This window comes from Meriones unguiculatus, chromosome 5 (genome assembly GCF_030254825.1).
Source record: "Meriones unguiculatus strain TT.TT164.6M chromosome 5, Bangor_MerUng_6.1, whole genome shotgun sequence".
Lineage (NCBI taxonomy): Eukaryota > Metazoa > Chordata > Mammalia > Rodentia > Muridae > Meriones > Meriones unguiculatus.
The window spans coordinates 40713959-40731188 of NC_083353.1; the positions used below are offsets into that span (position 1 = coordinate 40713959).

General features: G+C 49.7%; 1 non-coding gene across 1 annotated transcript; it reads right to left on the minus strand.

The window, feature by feature from the left end:
* Positions 1–1149: 1149 nt before the first annotated feature.
* LOC132654407 (U6 spliceosomal RNA) lies at positions 1150–1251 on the minus strand. Its single transcript, XR_009592061.1, has one exon. It is a non-coding gene; the product is annotated as a U6 spliceosomal RNA (small nuclear RNA).
* Positions 1252–17230: the final 15979 nt, after the last annotated feature.

Consider the following 17230-nt stretch of genomic DNA (forward strand, 5'->3'; position numbering starts at 1 on the left):
AAATATTTTTTAAAGTTCTCAAATATTTATCATCTGCAAGCAATATGTCCATATTTTACACCTAAAGTCAATACAAAGCCAAAATGTTTTTTCTGTGAAATCAGACTTTGGGCTGAGAATGGACTGACCAAGCAGCTGCAGCCCAGGAGGGGCTGGCTGAGGCCCCCTGGCTGCTGTAGTGGGCGGTGGCTGGGATGGCTAGATACCCCGATAAGGAGAGGGTGCGCTGTGACCTCCATGGCAGAGATCTGAGCAGAAGTGTATCCATTAAGAATGGTGGAGACTTACCCACTCCTGGACAGGTAAGGAGCCTGGGATCCTCCATGGGTATCGAGAGCTTTGTTGAGAGCAGAAGTCATCGGTGTTTGGTCGCCAAAAACAGGACATCTGAGAGATTTTTCTGTCTACCTTGGCAAGGCAGAGTGGGAGTAGTCCACACAACAGGGTCCACAGTTTGGGCAGGGTCCTGGTGACTAGTGTGGCACAGGGTAGCGCGGCCCAGTGGTCAGCGTTACCACCCTTGAAGCAGTCCAGGTGGAGTCTGCTTTGGAGACAGCCTTGGGGCTACCAGAAGCTGGTATTTCTGTCTTTCAGGGGAAGCCTTTCCATTAAAGACCTTACATGCCATGTCAGCAGCTCTCAGAGGAGTTTCAGGGCCATTATCTAATCTATTAAGTATTTCTAGTTTGAACAAACTTGTTTTTAGTTAGGCCTACCCTTGACAACATGTATAGAAGGCTAAAGCTTGTCCCTGTAAATGAAGTACATTTGTACCTAGCAGAAAACAAGCATGGTTCTGAGCACTCACTGTTCTTCCAAAGGTCCTGAGTTCAACTCTCAGCACCCACATGGCAGCTCCCAACTGTCTGATGCTGTCTTCTGGTGTGCAGATGTACATGCAGACAAAAGTACCTGTATATATACATAAATAAAATTTGTTTTTTTAAGATTTATTTATTTATCATGTATACAGTGTTTTGCCTGCGTGTATACCTGCCCGACAGAAGAGAGAACCAGATCTCATTATAGATGATTGTGAGCCACCATGTGGTTGCTGGGAATAGAACTCATGACCTTTAGAAGAGCAGCCAGTGCTCTTAACATTTGACCCATCCTTCCAGCCCAATAAATTCATTTTTTAAAAAGGGATAAAATGTGGAATGTTTCACAAATTTGCATATCATCCATGCTCAGGGACTATGGTCATCTTCTCTGTATCCTCCCAGTGTTGGTAGTCAGGAGCTTACTCAACATTGGGGGTGAAGGACCCTTGCAGTTTACTCTGGTTCCCTTATTTGATGTGGTCTGAGGCCCCTGAGTACCAGCCTGGAAATAGCAGCAGCCTGCCCTGAGGGACATAGTGAAGGGGACAGTGTTGTTGTCTTCAGTCCCGTCCTCAGTGTCCCCAGCCTGTATGGCTGCAGACTGTTACACAGCTGTCCTGAGCTGCAAGCTTTTGAGAGAAAAACAACTCATTTAAGATGAACGGACCGTGGCCATTGCTCTGCTGAAGGTGGGTGCCCTGCCCTCACTGGGGTCCCTTCACCCACACGGGTGCTGCTGAGAAGGCCCATGACTGTTCCTGGATGCTGGGTGAGGGTGGATGCTGGGAGCCTGACTCCATCCAGGCAGGGACAGGGGGACTCTAGCTTTCTGAGGGGAGGAGAGAGTCCTGCCCTGCCACGCCCACATGGTAGGAGGTGCTTGCACAGAGAGCGAAGGGACCACGATGTGTAATAAAGCCCCTCTCTTTCTGTATCACCCCGGGAAAGTTTACCAGACATGTGCTGTTTACTTATTGTTGTTGTTTTGAGATGAGGTTTCTCTGTGTAGCCTTCCTGGAACTCCAAAGACCAGGCTGGCCTCCAACTCAGAGATCCACATGCCTCTGGCTCCTAAGTGCTGGGATTGAAGGTGTGTGCCATTACTGCCCAGCCATACAGGCAGTTATAAACTGTACAACATGGGTGCTGAGAACCAAAAGTGTGACCTTTGGAAGAGCAGCAAGTGCTCTTAACTGCTGAGCCATCCAGCCCCAAACACATGATATTTTGTGCAAATTTGTGTGTGTGTGTATGTGTGTGTGTGAGAGAGAGAGAGAGACTTTTATTTTCGATAAAGCATGCAGATAGCTGAGTGCCCGTCTGGGAAAACTTAGTACAGAGGGGGAAAAGCAGCCTTAAGAGGCAAGATGGGTGATCAGAAGTCTGGCAGAAGCCAGAGCCAGAGAGACCACTAAGAGCATTGGCTGCTGGGAACATGCAGATTCTGGAAGGCCACCGGGACTTCTCATGTTCTTGGGATAAGGGGCCATCAGCTCTAAGAGCATGGCCAAGGACATGCGTGCAGCTCACTTGCCACTGCTGTCATCCTAGTGGCTCCAGGGTGTGGCCAGGTCTCCCTGCGATCAGCCAACCCAGTCCCAGCTCAGATGCTGCAAACGAAGGACTTGGTCATGCCCTTCCCTCCCTGTGACTTAGACAGAACCCGGGATGCTCTCCCCAAGATGCAGGGCAGCACCTCCTCAGCCACAGCGCTTGTGGTGAAGGGGCGAGAAGACCATAAGCTCTTGGAGGCTTGAAGACTGCTCGAACAAAGAGCAAACAGACATCACGACTCCAGTGAGTGCCACAAAGCAAGGAGGCAAGCCTGTGCCACACTGGACGGGCATCCTGTCCACTCCTTAGGGAAAGAGACCTGCTTGATGGAGCTTATTAAAAACCTACTTCCTTCGTGTGTTTGTGTGTCTGTGTGTGGGTATACACATGCCATAATATGCTTGTGGAGGTCGGAGGACATTTTTGGGGTCAGTTCTCTCCTTTACCATGGGGATCAAACTCAGGTCACCAAGCTTGGTGGCTAGTGCCTTTACCTTCTGAGCCATGTCACCAGCCCGCTTGCATGACTTCACGTGACTGTTAAACCAGGCTCTGAGAAAACTATAAGGCCAGTGGTCTTTGTCTGTCTGGCATCATTATTCTTTTTTAAGGTACAGCATTCTGTTTTTCCTTTGTGGACCAGCTCCTTCCCTGTCTCAGGGAAGGTCCTGGGGGACAAACACATTCTTTTTATTTTTTAAAATACTTTATTTTTATTTTATGTGCATTGGTGTTTTGCTTGCATGTGTCTGTGTGAGGGTGTTAGATTTTGGGTTACAGATAGTTGAAAGCCACTGTGTGGCTGCTGGGAATTGAACCTGGGTCCTCTGGAAGAACAGTCAGTGTTCATAAGAGTCAGTGTTCATAAAGAGATAGGGTCTCTTGGCTCAGTGGTTAAGAGCACTGTCTGTTTTTCTAGAAGTCCTGAGTTCAATTTTCAGCAACCACATGGTAGCTCACAACCATCTATACTGAGATCTGATGCCCTCTTCTGGTGTGCAGATATATGTACAGATAGAGCACTCATCTACATTAAACAAACAAACAAACAAATCTTTAAACAAGAGAGAGAGAGAGAGAGAGAGAGAGAGAGAGAGAGAGAGAGAGAGAGTCTGGCTGTCCTGAATCTAGCTATGTAGGCCCGGGCTGTCCCCAAACTCAAACTCACAGAGATCCATCAGCCCCTGAGAATTGGGATTAAAGGGAAGTGGCACCACACCTAGCTTCCATTTCATTTTGAGAACACATGACTTGCCAGTTGGAGAGTTGTGGCCCTGAGGTGGTGGCCCCATAGTGTGGCCTGAGTTGGGAGTCGGAGCTCTCTGGGTCTTGGTTAGAACACTTAAGAAATGTTTTTTAAGCCAGGTGTGGCATTGCATGCCTGTCATCCCAGCACTCAGGGAGGCAGATCTCTGTGAGTTCCAGGCCAGCCTGGTCTACAACTTGATTCTAGGACAGCAAAGGCTACACAGAGAAACCCTGTCTTGGAAAACAGCAACAACAAAACCAACCTGTCGCATTCTGGACATTTCCTTTCAGTGGGTCCAGCTGCCTCGCCTTTTTTCTCATGAAAGTTTGATTTGTATTTTCATCAGCCAGAAATGTTTATGTATAAACTGTATGCAGTCCTCAGTGGGGTAGGGTACAGCCTTCTCAGCAGATCCTGTTGCCTTAATGTTCTGTTCAGTGAGACCCTGCATTTGAAGAGCCTAGCAACCTGTGTAGGGGAAACCCAGTAAGTGGTAAGTACAGGAATCAAGGAAGCAGGAGGTAGGACCCTGAATGCTTGAGAATGACCTCGGAGCCTAGCCCTGCCGGCCCCTTCTGTATGCCTCAGTACCTCTCTGTCACCACCCTTCCCTGTGTTGGTGATGGTATCCTGCCAGGCTCTGACTTTACTTTCTGTTCCCTCCCAACACTCCCAGTGCGTGACACTCCACAGATGTTGATGAAATGAGTGGTTACAGATTGGACTGGCTTTCGTGATTCGTGAGGTTAGGACTGGGGCCAGATTGGCAAACTTAGGAAGGGAGGCTGTCCCCTCCGTGCCTTCTGCAGGGCCACACTGCCAACGCACACAGAGTGCTTCCTCTGTAGTGGGCTGCAAAACGATTAACCAACCGAATGCTGTTCCAGGATAGTGTCCGCAGGGCTGTCGAGGGGCTCTTTGTGCCCCAAATGCAGCTTCCTGCCTCTGTGTCCATTCTCCTGCTCTTGCAGGATTGTTTCAGAGGCTGTTGGGAGGCCAGGGATTGGTGATGGGAAAGGTCCAGGGCTCTGGAGACTCCATTCCCTAGGAAGAAGCTCAAGTAGTAAGAGGGGCCTGGTGAGCTGGCATCCTTCAGCACCCTTGGTTGGAGTCCGAGCCCATCTCACAATGCCACCTCCTCCCAGGCAGACTGCCTGTTCCCTTCCCCCAAAGCCTGCTCTTCTGCAAGGCCACGGGGGAGGGATTTCCCAGGGCCCATGTGACTCCCCTGGCAATTGGCAGTCAGTGGAGCTGCCAGAGGCTTTTGTGCTGGACAGTCCTTTGCTGTCAAGAACTCCAGGGATTTTCTGCTGTTGTCAGTCGTGTTTCAAGTCAGCAATTACGGGGCAGATTATGTAATGGCTGGGTGTTAAAAATAGAAAAGACCAAGGTTTGCATCTCTTTTAACCAAATCAAAACAGCTAGGGGAGGGAAGGGAGATGGGGAAGGAAAAGATCATATGACAGGAGGACGTGGATCGTGTCATGTGACTGGCTAACAGGACACGATTGCTGTGCCTCTGTTTTGGCTTTTTTTGCCTGCTTCCACGTCTGCCAAGAATCTCCTCTGAGGATCTGTGTCCCCTGTGGTGTCCCCTAGCTCTGACCAGCGGAATGTCATGAGTTGGAAGGCCTCCCGTTAATACCCAGTCTGTGTTTGACTTCCACTGTCTTTTTAGTTGGCTGCTTTGTCTTACTGCAGGAGAGTTAAGAGCTGGCTGCTGGGGCCTTTGGAATCATGTCTTTCACTGCCCTTCCACAGCCACCCCAGCCCAGATAACTCTTTGATGTAAGTTAAAAAATGTGCCATTTATGAAAAAACAGATTCAAGACAGATCCCCCTAACTCTCCTCTATCCCTACTCCACCCCTTACCCTTGGGGTTGCCACTCCCAAGTCCCTGCCACAGGAGTGCCGGGACCGCCACCGGTTCCTGTGTGACTGCAGGTTGCAGCAGCCCTTCCCTGTCCCTTGGTGCACTTGGGATATAGGTAGGTTTTCCAGAGAAGTGGTTCTCAACCTGTGGGTTGTGACTCCTTTGAGAGCTGAATGACCCTTTCACAGGGTCACGTAAGACTATCGGAAAACACAGATATTTTCATTAGGATTCATAACAGTAGCAAGGTTATGGCTAAGAAGCAGCAATGGGAATAATTTTATGGATGGGGGGGTCACCACAATATGAGGAACTGTAAATAGGGTTGCAGCATCAGGAAGGTTGAGAACTGCTGATCTAGAGGAACACTCTAAGTGCCAGACAGGCCTAGCAGGACAGATCCTTTTGCAATGAGGACTTCGGAGGGTACTTCAAGCATCCGAGGCCTTTTACTGTGTAACCAGAAGAGGTTCCTTGGGGAGGGAAGCTTTGAGCTCATTAGATGATTCTGGTCCTGGAGTCTGCCTGGAGCCCACACAGAAAGCTCCCTACTCTGGAGATAGAAGTTGCTGTAAAGAGATCGATCCCAAACAAGTTTGCTGGGGTTAGAGAGAGACTGTGTGTTCTGGCCGCTCTTTCACCTGCTCCATGATGACCACACCCAGAGCCTTTCTCCTTGGCATAGTGCCTCACGGCTTTGGGGACCTGCTTAGGCGTCTTTTGCTATGCTTGTGTTTGCTTTTCTGAGCCTCACTTGTAGCCATACTCTCACCAAAGGCTCACTCTGTTAAGACCCAGGAGACATCTGTGAGAGCCAGACTTTGGTACTTGGGTTTTTTGAGACAGAGTTTCAAAGTGTGTACCCAAGGCTGTCCTCAAGCTCTTAGATTCCAGGATTCCAGGCGTCCAAGAGATAAGCCTGAGGGATGGCCAAGATACCGCGTAGGCTAGGCAGCAGGACTCCACCTGTCTGTCTGCTGCAGTTCCTTCGGCTGAAGTGCCAGGAGGGGGCGGGGGAGAGGGCAGGACTCAGGGAGAGGTGGCATGATGAGCTTAGAGCTCCTCTGTCTTCAAAAGGAAGGTGGTGCAGGGCCATGGTACAGAGATGAGGAGGAGAGGAGGGAAAGAAGGAGGCTAAAGAGGAAGACACTGGGTGGTGCTTTTGACTTCTCTCCAGCTCTGCTCTTACTAAGGTAGACAGAGAGCCAGCCCTGAAGAACACAGGAAAGAAAACACCAGAAAGAAAATCCACACGGCCCAGAACACAAGAAGAGATGTTATTATCTTTTAATGCTTGACCTCTAGGCTTCAGTGGAGAAGAAAGGCATGAAGAGGCCATAGTCACAATGTCCCGCAGCACAGACCCTGGACACACAGAGGGCTGTCTTCCTGCCCAGTCCCTCCTCTGCAGGTGTGAACAAATGTTTCCTGCATCAGTCATGGCTCTACAAAATAGTCTCACCTGCCCCACCTCACTGCTGTGTCACAACAGATACTGCATGTGAGGTGATAAGACACCTGACTCCTACTCAGGGCCTCACCCCTGCCTTCCCCTCAGCTGGCAGCTGGCAGGGAACGTGAAACACAGCTAGCCTGTCTTGCCAGGTGTGGGCTTCGGGAGTCTCTCCTTGCCTGTGCCTCACCTCTTCCTCAGCTATGTTATTTTTAGGGTTTTATGACTGTTTTCTGTGAGCGGTGAATGGGAGGATATGTGTTCTGGAAACAGCCCAAGAACCTGAGGCTGGAACGGAAGGTCTCAGTGGGTGTCAAATGTCTGGTTGTAGGACCGCTCTTCATTGTCCTAATCCCCACTTTAGTTTTATTGGGGTATAATTGACATACAGAAAACAACATCTATTATGTGCACCCACAGTTTGGAGATGCACATGCCTGTGTGTCTCCACAGCTTGTCTAAAGACCTAAATGAGCCGGGCCGTGGTGGGGCACGCCTTTAGTCCCAGCACTTGGAGACAGAGACAGGAGGATCTCTGTGAGTTTGAGGCCAGCCTGGTCTACAAAGTAAGTCCAGGACAGCTGGGGCTTTACACAAAGAAACTGTCTGGGAAAAAAAACAGTAACTGCATAGATAGGTAGATGGATAGATAGATGATAGATGATTGATAGAAGATAGATAGATGACAGATAGATGATAGATAGATAGATAGATAGATAGATATACTAAATGTGCTCATCATCCCACAAAACATCCTCAAGTTCTTTCTCTTCGGTGTCAGAAACTTCAGGTGACAGACATCTTCTTCCCATATTTTAAAGCACACGACACTGCTGTGTTGGCTCTAGGTGTTGGTTGAGTGGCAGATCTCTAGAACTTACCTTGCATACAGAAGAACAGGTTCTTTATCTCCCATGTACCCAGAGGAAATGAATTCAGCAGCATAGGAAAGAATGCACAATGGCTGGCAAGATGGCTCAGGAGGTAAAGGTGCTTGCTTGGTGACTTGAGTTTGATTCCCAGAACCCATGGAAGGAGAGACCAGCTCCACAGAGTATCATCTGACATCCATAGACATACCATGGTAGTGGCCCTCCTGTCCTAGTTACAGCACTATTACTTCAATGAGACACCAAGACCAAAAGCAATATGGCAGAAGGAAAGGGTTCATTTCACTCTCAGCTTCACACAACAGTTTGTCCTCAAAAACACTGAGGGCAGGAACCTGGAGGCAGGAGCTGATGCAGAGGCCATGGAGAGATGCTGCTTACTGGCTTGCTCCCCGTGGCTTGCTCAGCCTGCTTTCTTATGGAACCCAGGCCCACCAGCCCAGGGATGGCCCCACTCACAGTGAGGTGGGCCCTCTCCCATCAATCACTAATTGAGAAAATGCCCAGTACACTAGCTCACAGTTGGATCTTATGGAGGCATTTTCTCATTTGAGGTTCCCTCCTCTCTATGACTCCGGCTTATGTCAATTCGTAGGACTGGTGACCACTGAACCCACCTATCTGGCTGAAGAGACTCATGTTCTGCTCTTTCAGACTATTAAGAAAGTGGACCCCAAGAAGTTAGCATTTCCCCAGAAAAACAGGAATTTTCTGTTGGGAGAGGGAAAGACAGAAGCCCAAGGAAAGGAACTTGTCCAGTGACCTTGTAGGAGAGGCTTGCAGCAGGGTCAGGAATGGAACCTTGACTGTTTAGTTATGTATATCTCTTACTTTCTTTTAAAATCCTGCCCTCTCATCAGGACCTAGAAGATGAATAGTAACTCTTTGTTTCTCTTCCCAATGTGGCTACATTGACTAAGTCTTCTTTTTTTGGTGTTTTTTTTTTTTTTCTTCAGTTAGTTTGGCCTTTTTGTCGGCTTGTTGAGTGTGACCCCTGAGTCTGTAGCACCGTCATGTTAAAGACAGAGAGCAATACTACCGTCTGCTTTCTCTCTTAGAAAAACTCTGGTTTTCCTGAGAGAGAGAGGCAGTAGGACTGTGAGTTGCAGACAGCCTAGGCTACAGAGTAGACCCTTTCTCAAAGCCCTAACTAGAAAATGGCAATCTGAAAATAGAAAGCAGACTACTAGGGAAGGGGAAGGAGCAAGGTGGAGAGGGAAGGGCAGGGTGAGAGAAGAGGGAGGGCAGCAGGGATGCTCCTAACTCACGACAATTATCATGTTACCACCATCTCCCCCCCCTAGTCCTAGGGGGACTCTCTTCTGATGCCAGTGTAGCTCCTGCTACACCCCACAAATCTCCTTTGTCCTTAGCTTACTTCAGTCAACATGATACCCCCTAGGTCAGTTCATGTTTTCTTTTTTTTTTTTGGGGGGGGGGAGTGTTTTGAGATAGGGTTTTTCTGTGTAGCCTTGGTTGTCCTGGACTCACTTTGTAGACCAGGCTGGCCTCAAACTCACAGAGATCCACCTGCCCCTGCCTCCCTGAGTGCTGGGAATATAAGTCTGTACCACCACTCCTGGCTAAAGATTTATTTATTTTTTATTCAGTATTCTGCCTGCATGCGTGCCTGCACACCAGAAGAAAGCACCAGATTTCAGTATAGATAGTTATGAGCACCATGTGGTTGCTGAGAATTGAACTCAGGACCTTCAGAAGAACAGCCAGTGTTCTTAACCTCTGAGCTATCTCTCCATCCCCCAGTTCATGTTCTCTCAAATGACAGGATTCCCCCCCCTTTTTTTTGAGTTGGACTATTAGGCTGTGCATCATACTTTATGCATTCTTATCAGTGAATAATCTCAATAGCCAGGCTTCTGTGAATGATGCTGCAATGAGCCTTGGGAGGGCAGCTGTCACTCTAAAGTACTGACTTTCTTTCTTTTTAAATTTTTCTTTTCTTATTTTGTGTGTATACCCACACGCTCGAGCTGCACACACACACACACACACACACACACACACACACAGTCTGTAGAGGCCAGAAGAGGCCGCTGGTTTTCCTAGAGTTAGAGGTGGTTGTGGGCTGCCTGACATGGGAACTAAGCTTGGGTCCCCTGCAAGAGCAGTACGCACTCAGCAAGGGCTACTGAGCCCTCTCTCCAGCCACTGATTTCATTTCTTTTTGCTCCAACTAGGCTTGGGATTGGTGAATCATATGGTTTGTCATGGATCATTAAGTTTTTGAGGAACGAAACAATGGCTGTGTTATTTTGTACTCCTATCAACAGTGTGTAAACGATACTGCTCTCATTCCAACTAATGTGAAGTAATTTTTTTATTATTATATCATTTATTTATTTGGACAGTCCTGCCATGGAGTCCTGGCTAGTCTCCAGGTTGTGAATCTCTGTTGTTTGAGTTTTGCCAATAGGGTGGATGGGTAGGCGCTGGGCCTGACTTTACTGTTTTGATTTTCATTTCCTGGTAATTAGGGGAGCCGGCTGTCTTTGCAAGGCCTGCTGGACATCTGCACATCCTCCTGTCAGGCTTATGTCAGGCTTATGGTTGAGTGGCATAGATAGGTAGATGTCAGGCTTTCTGTCCATTCTCTCATTCAGTTGTCTGTCTCCTGACTGCTGAGTTTCTCTTTTCTTTCTTTCTTCCTTTACTTTTAGTTTTATTTATTTATTTATTTATTTATTTATTTATTTATTTATTTATTGAGACAGGAGTTCTCTGTGTAGCCCTAGCTGTTCTGGAACTCCATCTGTAGACTGGGATAGCCTGGAACTCAGAGATCTGCCTGTCTCTGCCTCCTGCGTAGCAACATGTTATAATTTGGTGAGCCTCTCTATTCACTGCTCTAGCTCCCAAAGAAATGACACAGACTTACTGGATTTATTAACAAGCTGTAGGCACCATCACTGAGCAGATATCATTTATATGAATCCTCTATGCTAGTCTTTCTGTTTTTCAGCCACATGCCCGAGTTACTTGCCATATTGGTCCTGCCTGGGCTATTTCTGCTCTATCAGGCTAGTTCTTAATCTGCCATGTCTTTTCTCTCTCTCTCCTTCCTCTTCCTCCTTCTCTCTCACTACCTTGTGGTCCCTACCTGAGACCCCAAGACTGGCAGCCGAAATGCTGTCTTCCTCCGTCCTCTGTCTAGTAATTGGCTGTCAGCAACTTTATTAAACAACCAGAGACAACTGGGGAGCAAAGTTTACACAACACTGATCGTTGAACAAAACAATCAATGCCTAGAATTCAGCATCTGAATACACAGAGCACCAGGGCAACCCCAACACGCCTGAGTGCTGGGATTGAGGGTGTGCATCCCCGCCCCCAGCTCCTGTTTGTCCTATGTGTCAAATTCTTTGAAGGGGGTTTTAAGAGATTTGGGTTTTTTTTTTACATATTTTATGTATATGGGTACTTTGTCTGCATGTACATCTGCACACCAGAAGACAGCTGTGAGCTGCCATGTGGGTGCTCGGAATTGAACTCAGGACCTCCAGAAGGGTGGCGAGTGTTCTTAGCCTGAGCCATCTCTGCAGCCCCGAAGCGTTTTTAGCTCTATTTACTTTATTATTTTTTCATATATACACATATGCATATGTGTATGGTTTTCCTGCATGTATATGCACACACCATGTGTATGCCCAGTGCCTGAGACCCTCACAAGATGGCTTCCACCTGGGCACGGGAGTTACAGATGGTTGCAAGCCCCAGCCGGCTGCAGGCAAGCCCGCATCCTCTGCAAGGGCAACAAGTGTTCTTAGCTGCTGTGCCAACTCTCCAGCCCTACAGCAATTTGAAGCATGATTTACACCCACGTCCTCCTGTTTCGTGGGGGTGGGGGGGCAACCTTTTGCTCTCTAACTTTTTCCTTTTCTGTCTGCGTGTTAGCCTGACAGGATCCCCCGAGTCTTTGCCACCTTTGCCCAAGCCAGAGCTAGCAGCTTCCCTGCTGTTGACTTTTCATTGCTATATAGTTCCAGGTCTCACTTAAAAAAAACAAAAAAAAAACAAAAAAAAAACAACAAAAAACGATTTCCTTACTTTTCATTTATGTGCATGTGTTTGTCTCCAAGTATGTGTACGTGCCACATGCACGCAGCGCGTGAGGAGGACAGGAGAGGGCATTGAGTTCTCTGGAGCTAGGGTTATAGGGGGCTGTGAGCTGCCACGTGGCTCCTGGGAGCCAAACCCAGGTCCTCTAAAGCAGCTCGCAGTGCTGTAAGCACAGCCGTTTCTCAGGCCCTGAGTCTCCTCTTTATCTTCCCCACAATGAGCTCGTGTTCTCTGTGAGCTGTGGGGTTCAGGTCTCACTGCATTCTCTGATTCTGCATGTCCAGTCTTACTGTTGTCACAAATCATCTGGGGGTGTTCCACGCTATACAATTAGCCTGTGACCCCATGCCGTTAGTGTCACCTGCCCTGTACTCTTTGATTACGACAGCTTTGTAGGAGCTTTTCATTTGTGAAATTTTCTCCTGCCCTCCTTCTGTCCTTTCTTCTTTCCCTTCCTCCCATTCTCTCAGACCCTTTTCTCGTACCGCTGCCACTGTCGACTTGTGGGAAGGGCCAGGCATTTCACTCGCTGCCCACAAAGTGGGCCCTGAAGAAAACTTTTGGGGTTACCATGAAGATGCTCTTAATTTCCTGGACCCGTGGTAGAGTCTTGGGAACTGCATCATTTGAGGGCTGCATGGGCCCTGTATGTCCAGTTGCCGGTGTCCTGGGCTGTTTTGGTCAGCCTCCTGGGCCTGAGGTTTTTCTGCTGTAAGGCGCACACAGGCAGACTGTGATGCTTAACCTGACTGGGCTTACACAATCACCGTGGAAACCTCCAGATGTGTCTCTGAGGGTGTTTCCAGAGGGGTTCAGCTGAGGAGGGGAGACCCATCTGGAATATGAGCAGCACCATGCCCGGGGGCTGTGGTCCTGAGGAAGGAGGAAACAGGCTCAAACTGCGAACCAGAAAAGTAAACCTTTCCTCCATAAGCCGCTTTTTTTCAGGTATTTTTGTCACGGTGATGAGAAAAGTAACTCACACAAGCTCTTATTTCCCACACCCCAACAGGATGCTTAGTCCCTGGAGCTTCTTCCTGTGCGTCTTTCTTTCTGCTCTGACCTCTGGCTTTCTCCCCATAGCTCTTCCTCAACTTGGCTTCCTCTCTGTTTTGCCTCCCTGGGCCGTCACCCCTCCCTGGGTCTCTAACCGTCACCTGCAGGCTGTTGGCTGCCAAGTCCCGTCTCTCAGGGTGTCATCCCTAGAGTTCATGGTTCCACGTGGGACCTCTTTACCTCTGCACGACTGTCATGTCAGCAGGCCTAGGTTGATTCCATCACCCCTCACGTGCTGCCTCCTCCTCCAGAACAGACCTTCAGGCTCCTGAAGCCAGAGCCCAGGAGACCTCTTCCCCGGACCTGGCATTCTCATCGGCTCCCTCAGGCCTGTTCATTCTGTCCATGTCCCCATCCTTCCCTGCTCTCATCACCACCTCAGCTCAGTTCTCGCCTAGACTACTGTAAAGAGCCTCGGCCTCGGGTCCCCCTGCCTGCCCGTTTCCAGCCTAGACTCTCCAGCGGGAAGGCACACGAGCCATCTCCTCACATGTTTCTCATTCAGTGGGCACTGAGTAATCGTCAAGACAGGTACTGTGCGTTGGAGCAGCATAGGACACACTGGAAGTCGTTCCTGGCCTCTATCTGGATGCGGAAGAGACGGGGACAGCACAGGTCAGGTCCAGAGTCCTGTCACCAGGGGAAAGGTTGTGGAAGTCCTTGGCACCCTGAATGCACTGGCTGAGGGTGTGGGAATGTGGCTCCTGGCTGGGTGGCTGTCAGCTGAAAGGTGAGGGTGCGGGGGGGGGGGGGCTTTCTAGTCAACGCCATCTTCTCATTTTCCTGCTGCCACCACCCATGGGGCAGAGTCCACATTCCTCACGTGGCGCCACGCTCAGCCTGTGGCATCACTTACCACTCCCCAGACTGCTTTCAGTTCCCCTAAGACTGTGCGCTCAGCTCCAGGCCTCTGCACACGTGTGCCCGCCCTCCCTCCCCCCCCCCCCCCCGTCTCGCCTCCTACTGCCGCTCCCAGGGCTCTGAATGTCCCAGGGGTGGCTGGGCCCTCCCACATCCACTATGTGGCCCCCTCTGCTGTGCTCCCCACACTGAATCCTCCCACATTTCCCACGTGCTCAGAGCTCATCCATGTGTGGTCCCAGCTGCTGCCCAGTTCCCAAACACCCTCAGCCCAAGAGCACGTGGGTGTCCCAGGGTGCACGTCTCCACGTGTCCGTGGGCATGGCTACATGACGACCATTGCACTGTTCCTCCCAGTCTGTGACCTCCCTTTGCCCAAGGCAGCTGGCAGCCCTGTTGGATATTGCCCTGCCCAACAGGTGCCTCACACCTCCGGAGAGTCAGTTGCCGGCACTCCTGCAGGCTGCAGGCAGGAGGCGTGCTGTTGGGCTATGCAGTGTGTCCCCATAGATAGATCTGAACTTACTAATGGCTGTTCAGACTGATCAGTTTGTTTTCACCGGGCAGGTGACAGCTCTGGCTAGCTCGTGTGCCCAGGAAAAAACTCTTTGCTTGTGGGTCTCTCCATCCTTTACATGAAGAAGGTTGCCAAGGGCTGTCCACAAGAATGCCACACAGGTGTGGCCTTCGTCACTTTCTACCTCTAGCCTAGAGGCAAAAGATGCATGGCTGTTTATTTATTTATTTCTTTGTTCATTAGTTAGAATGGCTTTCAAGTAGCCCAGGATGGCCTCAAACTTGCTACGTAGTAGAGGATGGCCTTGAACTCCTGATCCTCCTACCTCTACCCCTAAGTACTAGGATTACAGGTGTGTACCATCAGTCTTGGCTATAATTGATTTCTTTTTGACAGTTGTTATTATAGTGTTTGTGTGTGTGTGTGTGCATGTGTGTGCATGTGTGTGCATGTGTGTGCACAAGAGGACGGTTTGTGGACTCTCTCCTTTTACCACGTGAGCCTTGGGGATTGAATGTAGGTTGACAGGCATAGCGGCAAGGCCTTTTCCCCTTCAGCCATCCCTCTGGCCTGGAAGTTGGATTTCTTGCACACCTAATTTTTAAACTGAAATTCATCCCCATGGCTCATACTATTCATGTCCTGCTCTTAAAAGTAAACACTGAAACTAGGTGTGGTGTCACACACCTGTAATTCAAACACTTGGAAGGCAGGGACATTTGGATCTCTGTGAGTTCAGGGTCAGCCTGGACTCACTCTACAAAGCGAGTCCAGGACAGCCAAGGCTACACAGAGAAATCCTGTCTCTAACCACCCCTCCCCCAAAAAGTAAATACTGTATTTTCTCTTCAAATTTCCCCATGTCAAAGACGTGCTGGGGTGAGGCCAGCTACCTCTCTCATTTTGTAGCATGCTGAAGCTAGGGTGTGTGATGGATTCTAGCGCCCGGGGCAGAGGCGCTTCTCTCCTAGCCTCTCAGCCTGGGCTACAAAGCCTTCCGAAGTATCGCTCAGGTAGACAATCCAAACACCAAGGAAGGGGAAGCTAGCACTCCAATCCCCATGCCCTCTCCCTAGACTCGACGGTTCTTGACAGTCCTAGAAATACTCTCTGCAGACAATGCCATATCTATTTATATACATAAGACCTTTTGTTGCTGTGTTTTAAGATGGGGTCTTCCTGTGTAGCCCGGCTGGCCTTAAACCTGTGTCCCCCCTTCCACAATCTCCCACATGTTGGGATTATGGATGTGTGCTACAGATGGCTTTATGTATATAGTTTTAAAAAGTACTAGTGACCCTGAAAACACACATACAAGCAACATCAGGCGGACTGATTGCCAGCAGGAGTGCCCGTAACTGACTCTTCAGCGCTGTGAACCACCCATTGGGCAGGGCAGCTTTCAACAGGGCTGCTAGTTGCTTTGACATGGCAAGGGGTAAATGGAGGTCACAGACCAAGAGGAAGGGAGCAGTGCAATGGCCATTGCTTAGCCTTGCCCACTGACATATGGAGACATGATATGACATATATGAACATATATGTATGTGACAATTAATGAAAAATTAAGCCGTGAATTAGAAAGAGAACAAGGAAAGGCATATGGGAGGGTTGGAGGGAAGAAAGGAAAGGGGGAAATGATGTAAGCAAATTGTAATCTCAAAAATAAAATAAAAATATTAAAAATAAATAAAAAGAAGAAGAAAGGAAAAACATTTACCCATGAAGGGGCGGGGATGTGTCTCGGGTGGTGAGGGGCTAGCACGCCTGAGACCGGAGTTCAAGCTCAGCACGTGGGAGGGGGAGGCAGAAGGATGGTAAGCCAGGTCACCCTTGGTGACCCAGCAATTCTGAGGTCAACCTGGGCTGTACAAGACCTTATCTTAAAAACAAAATGACCGATCAACGGAAGTGCCAGATAAGCCCTAAGTCTGCATGCTTCTCTGCCTACGTTTTCCACTTCGGAAGAGAACCTTTTCTCACTACTTCTCACCAGTCCCTACTCGTCTAAACAGACGCGCCCTGCTTCGTTTGCCCCGTGCTGTCCGGCATTCCGTAGGTTGAAAGGGCACGGGTGTTTAGCCAACCAGCCTTTCAGCTTCCAGGTTCCAAGCTCGGAGGACACGACCAACACGTGACTAGCTAACATTTGTTGAGCACAGATGACCACATTACTGCTGACAGCTGGTTAGTCACGTCCATCTTGACATCTTGCCCCAGTCCAGTCAGGCCCTCTTATCACTCCCACTTCCCAAATGAAGGCACTGAGTCACAAGGAGGTCAATGATTCCCCGTGGGTCACGTGTCTGGTGGTGACCGATCCCAGGATGCCCTCCGTGGAGCCTCGACGCCCGGGCTGTGCCCGGAGGCACATAGCCAACACTGCGCCTGCTCAGTCAGGGTTCACCGCACAGGGCAGCAGGGTGAACGTGTCACTTCTCGGAAGGGCAGATTTTCTGCCGACACTGAGTGTGTACACCTCCGCGGTGCCAGGGCCCCAGGCCTGGGCTTCTTCAGCTGGATGCGTGAATCTCTCTGTCCCTCTCGGTAAGGGCCAGGCCGTAGGCTGCTGGCACAGTCGGCCCCGGTCTCCTCTTTCACTTGCAGTTTTGGTATCCCAAGGGTGAGGATGCCTCCCCTGCCACGGCCCATGGTGGGTTTTCATCGTTTCTCTCTGCCGGACGAGAAAAAGCTTCCTGGAGAAGCAGATCCGGTGTCCCGGCCTTCCCACCTGCAGTACCACGTCTGGCCAATAGGGGCACCGAGGAGCCACCCCGAGCCGCATCAGACCTGGCCAGAGGCAGTCTCAAGGTTGGCTTCTGCACAGCTGTCATAAGACTGTCCGTGACCTTCTCCCCACGCCCAACAGGAAACA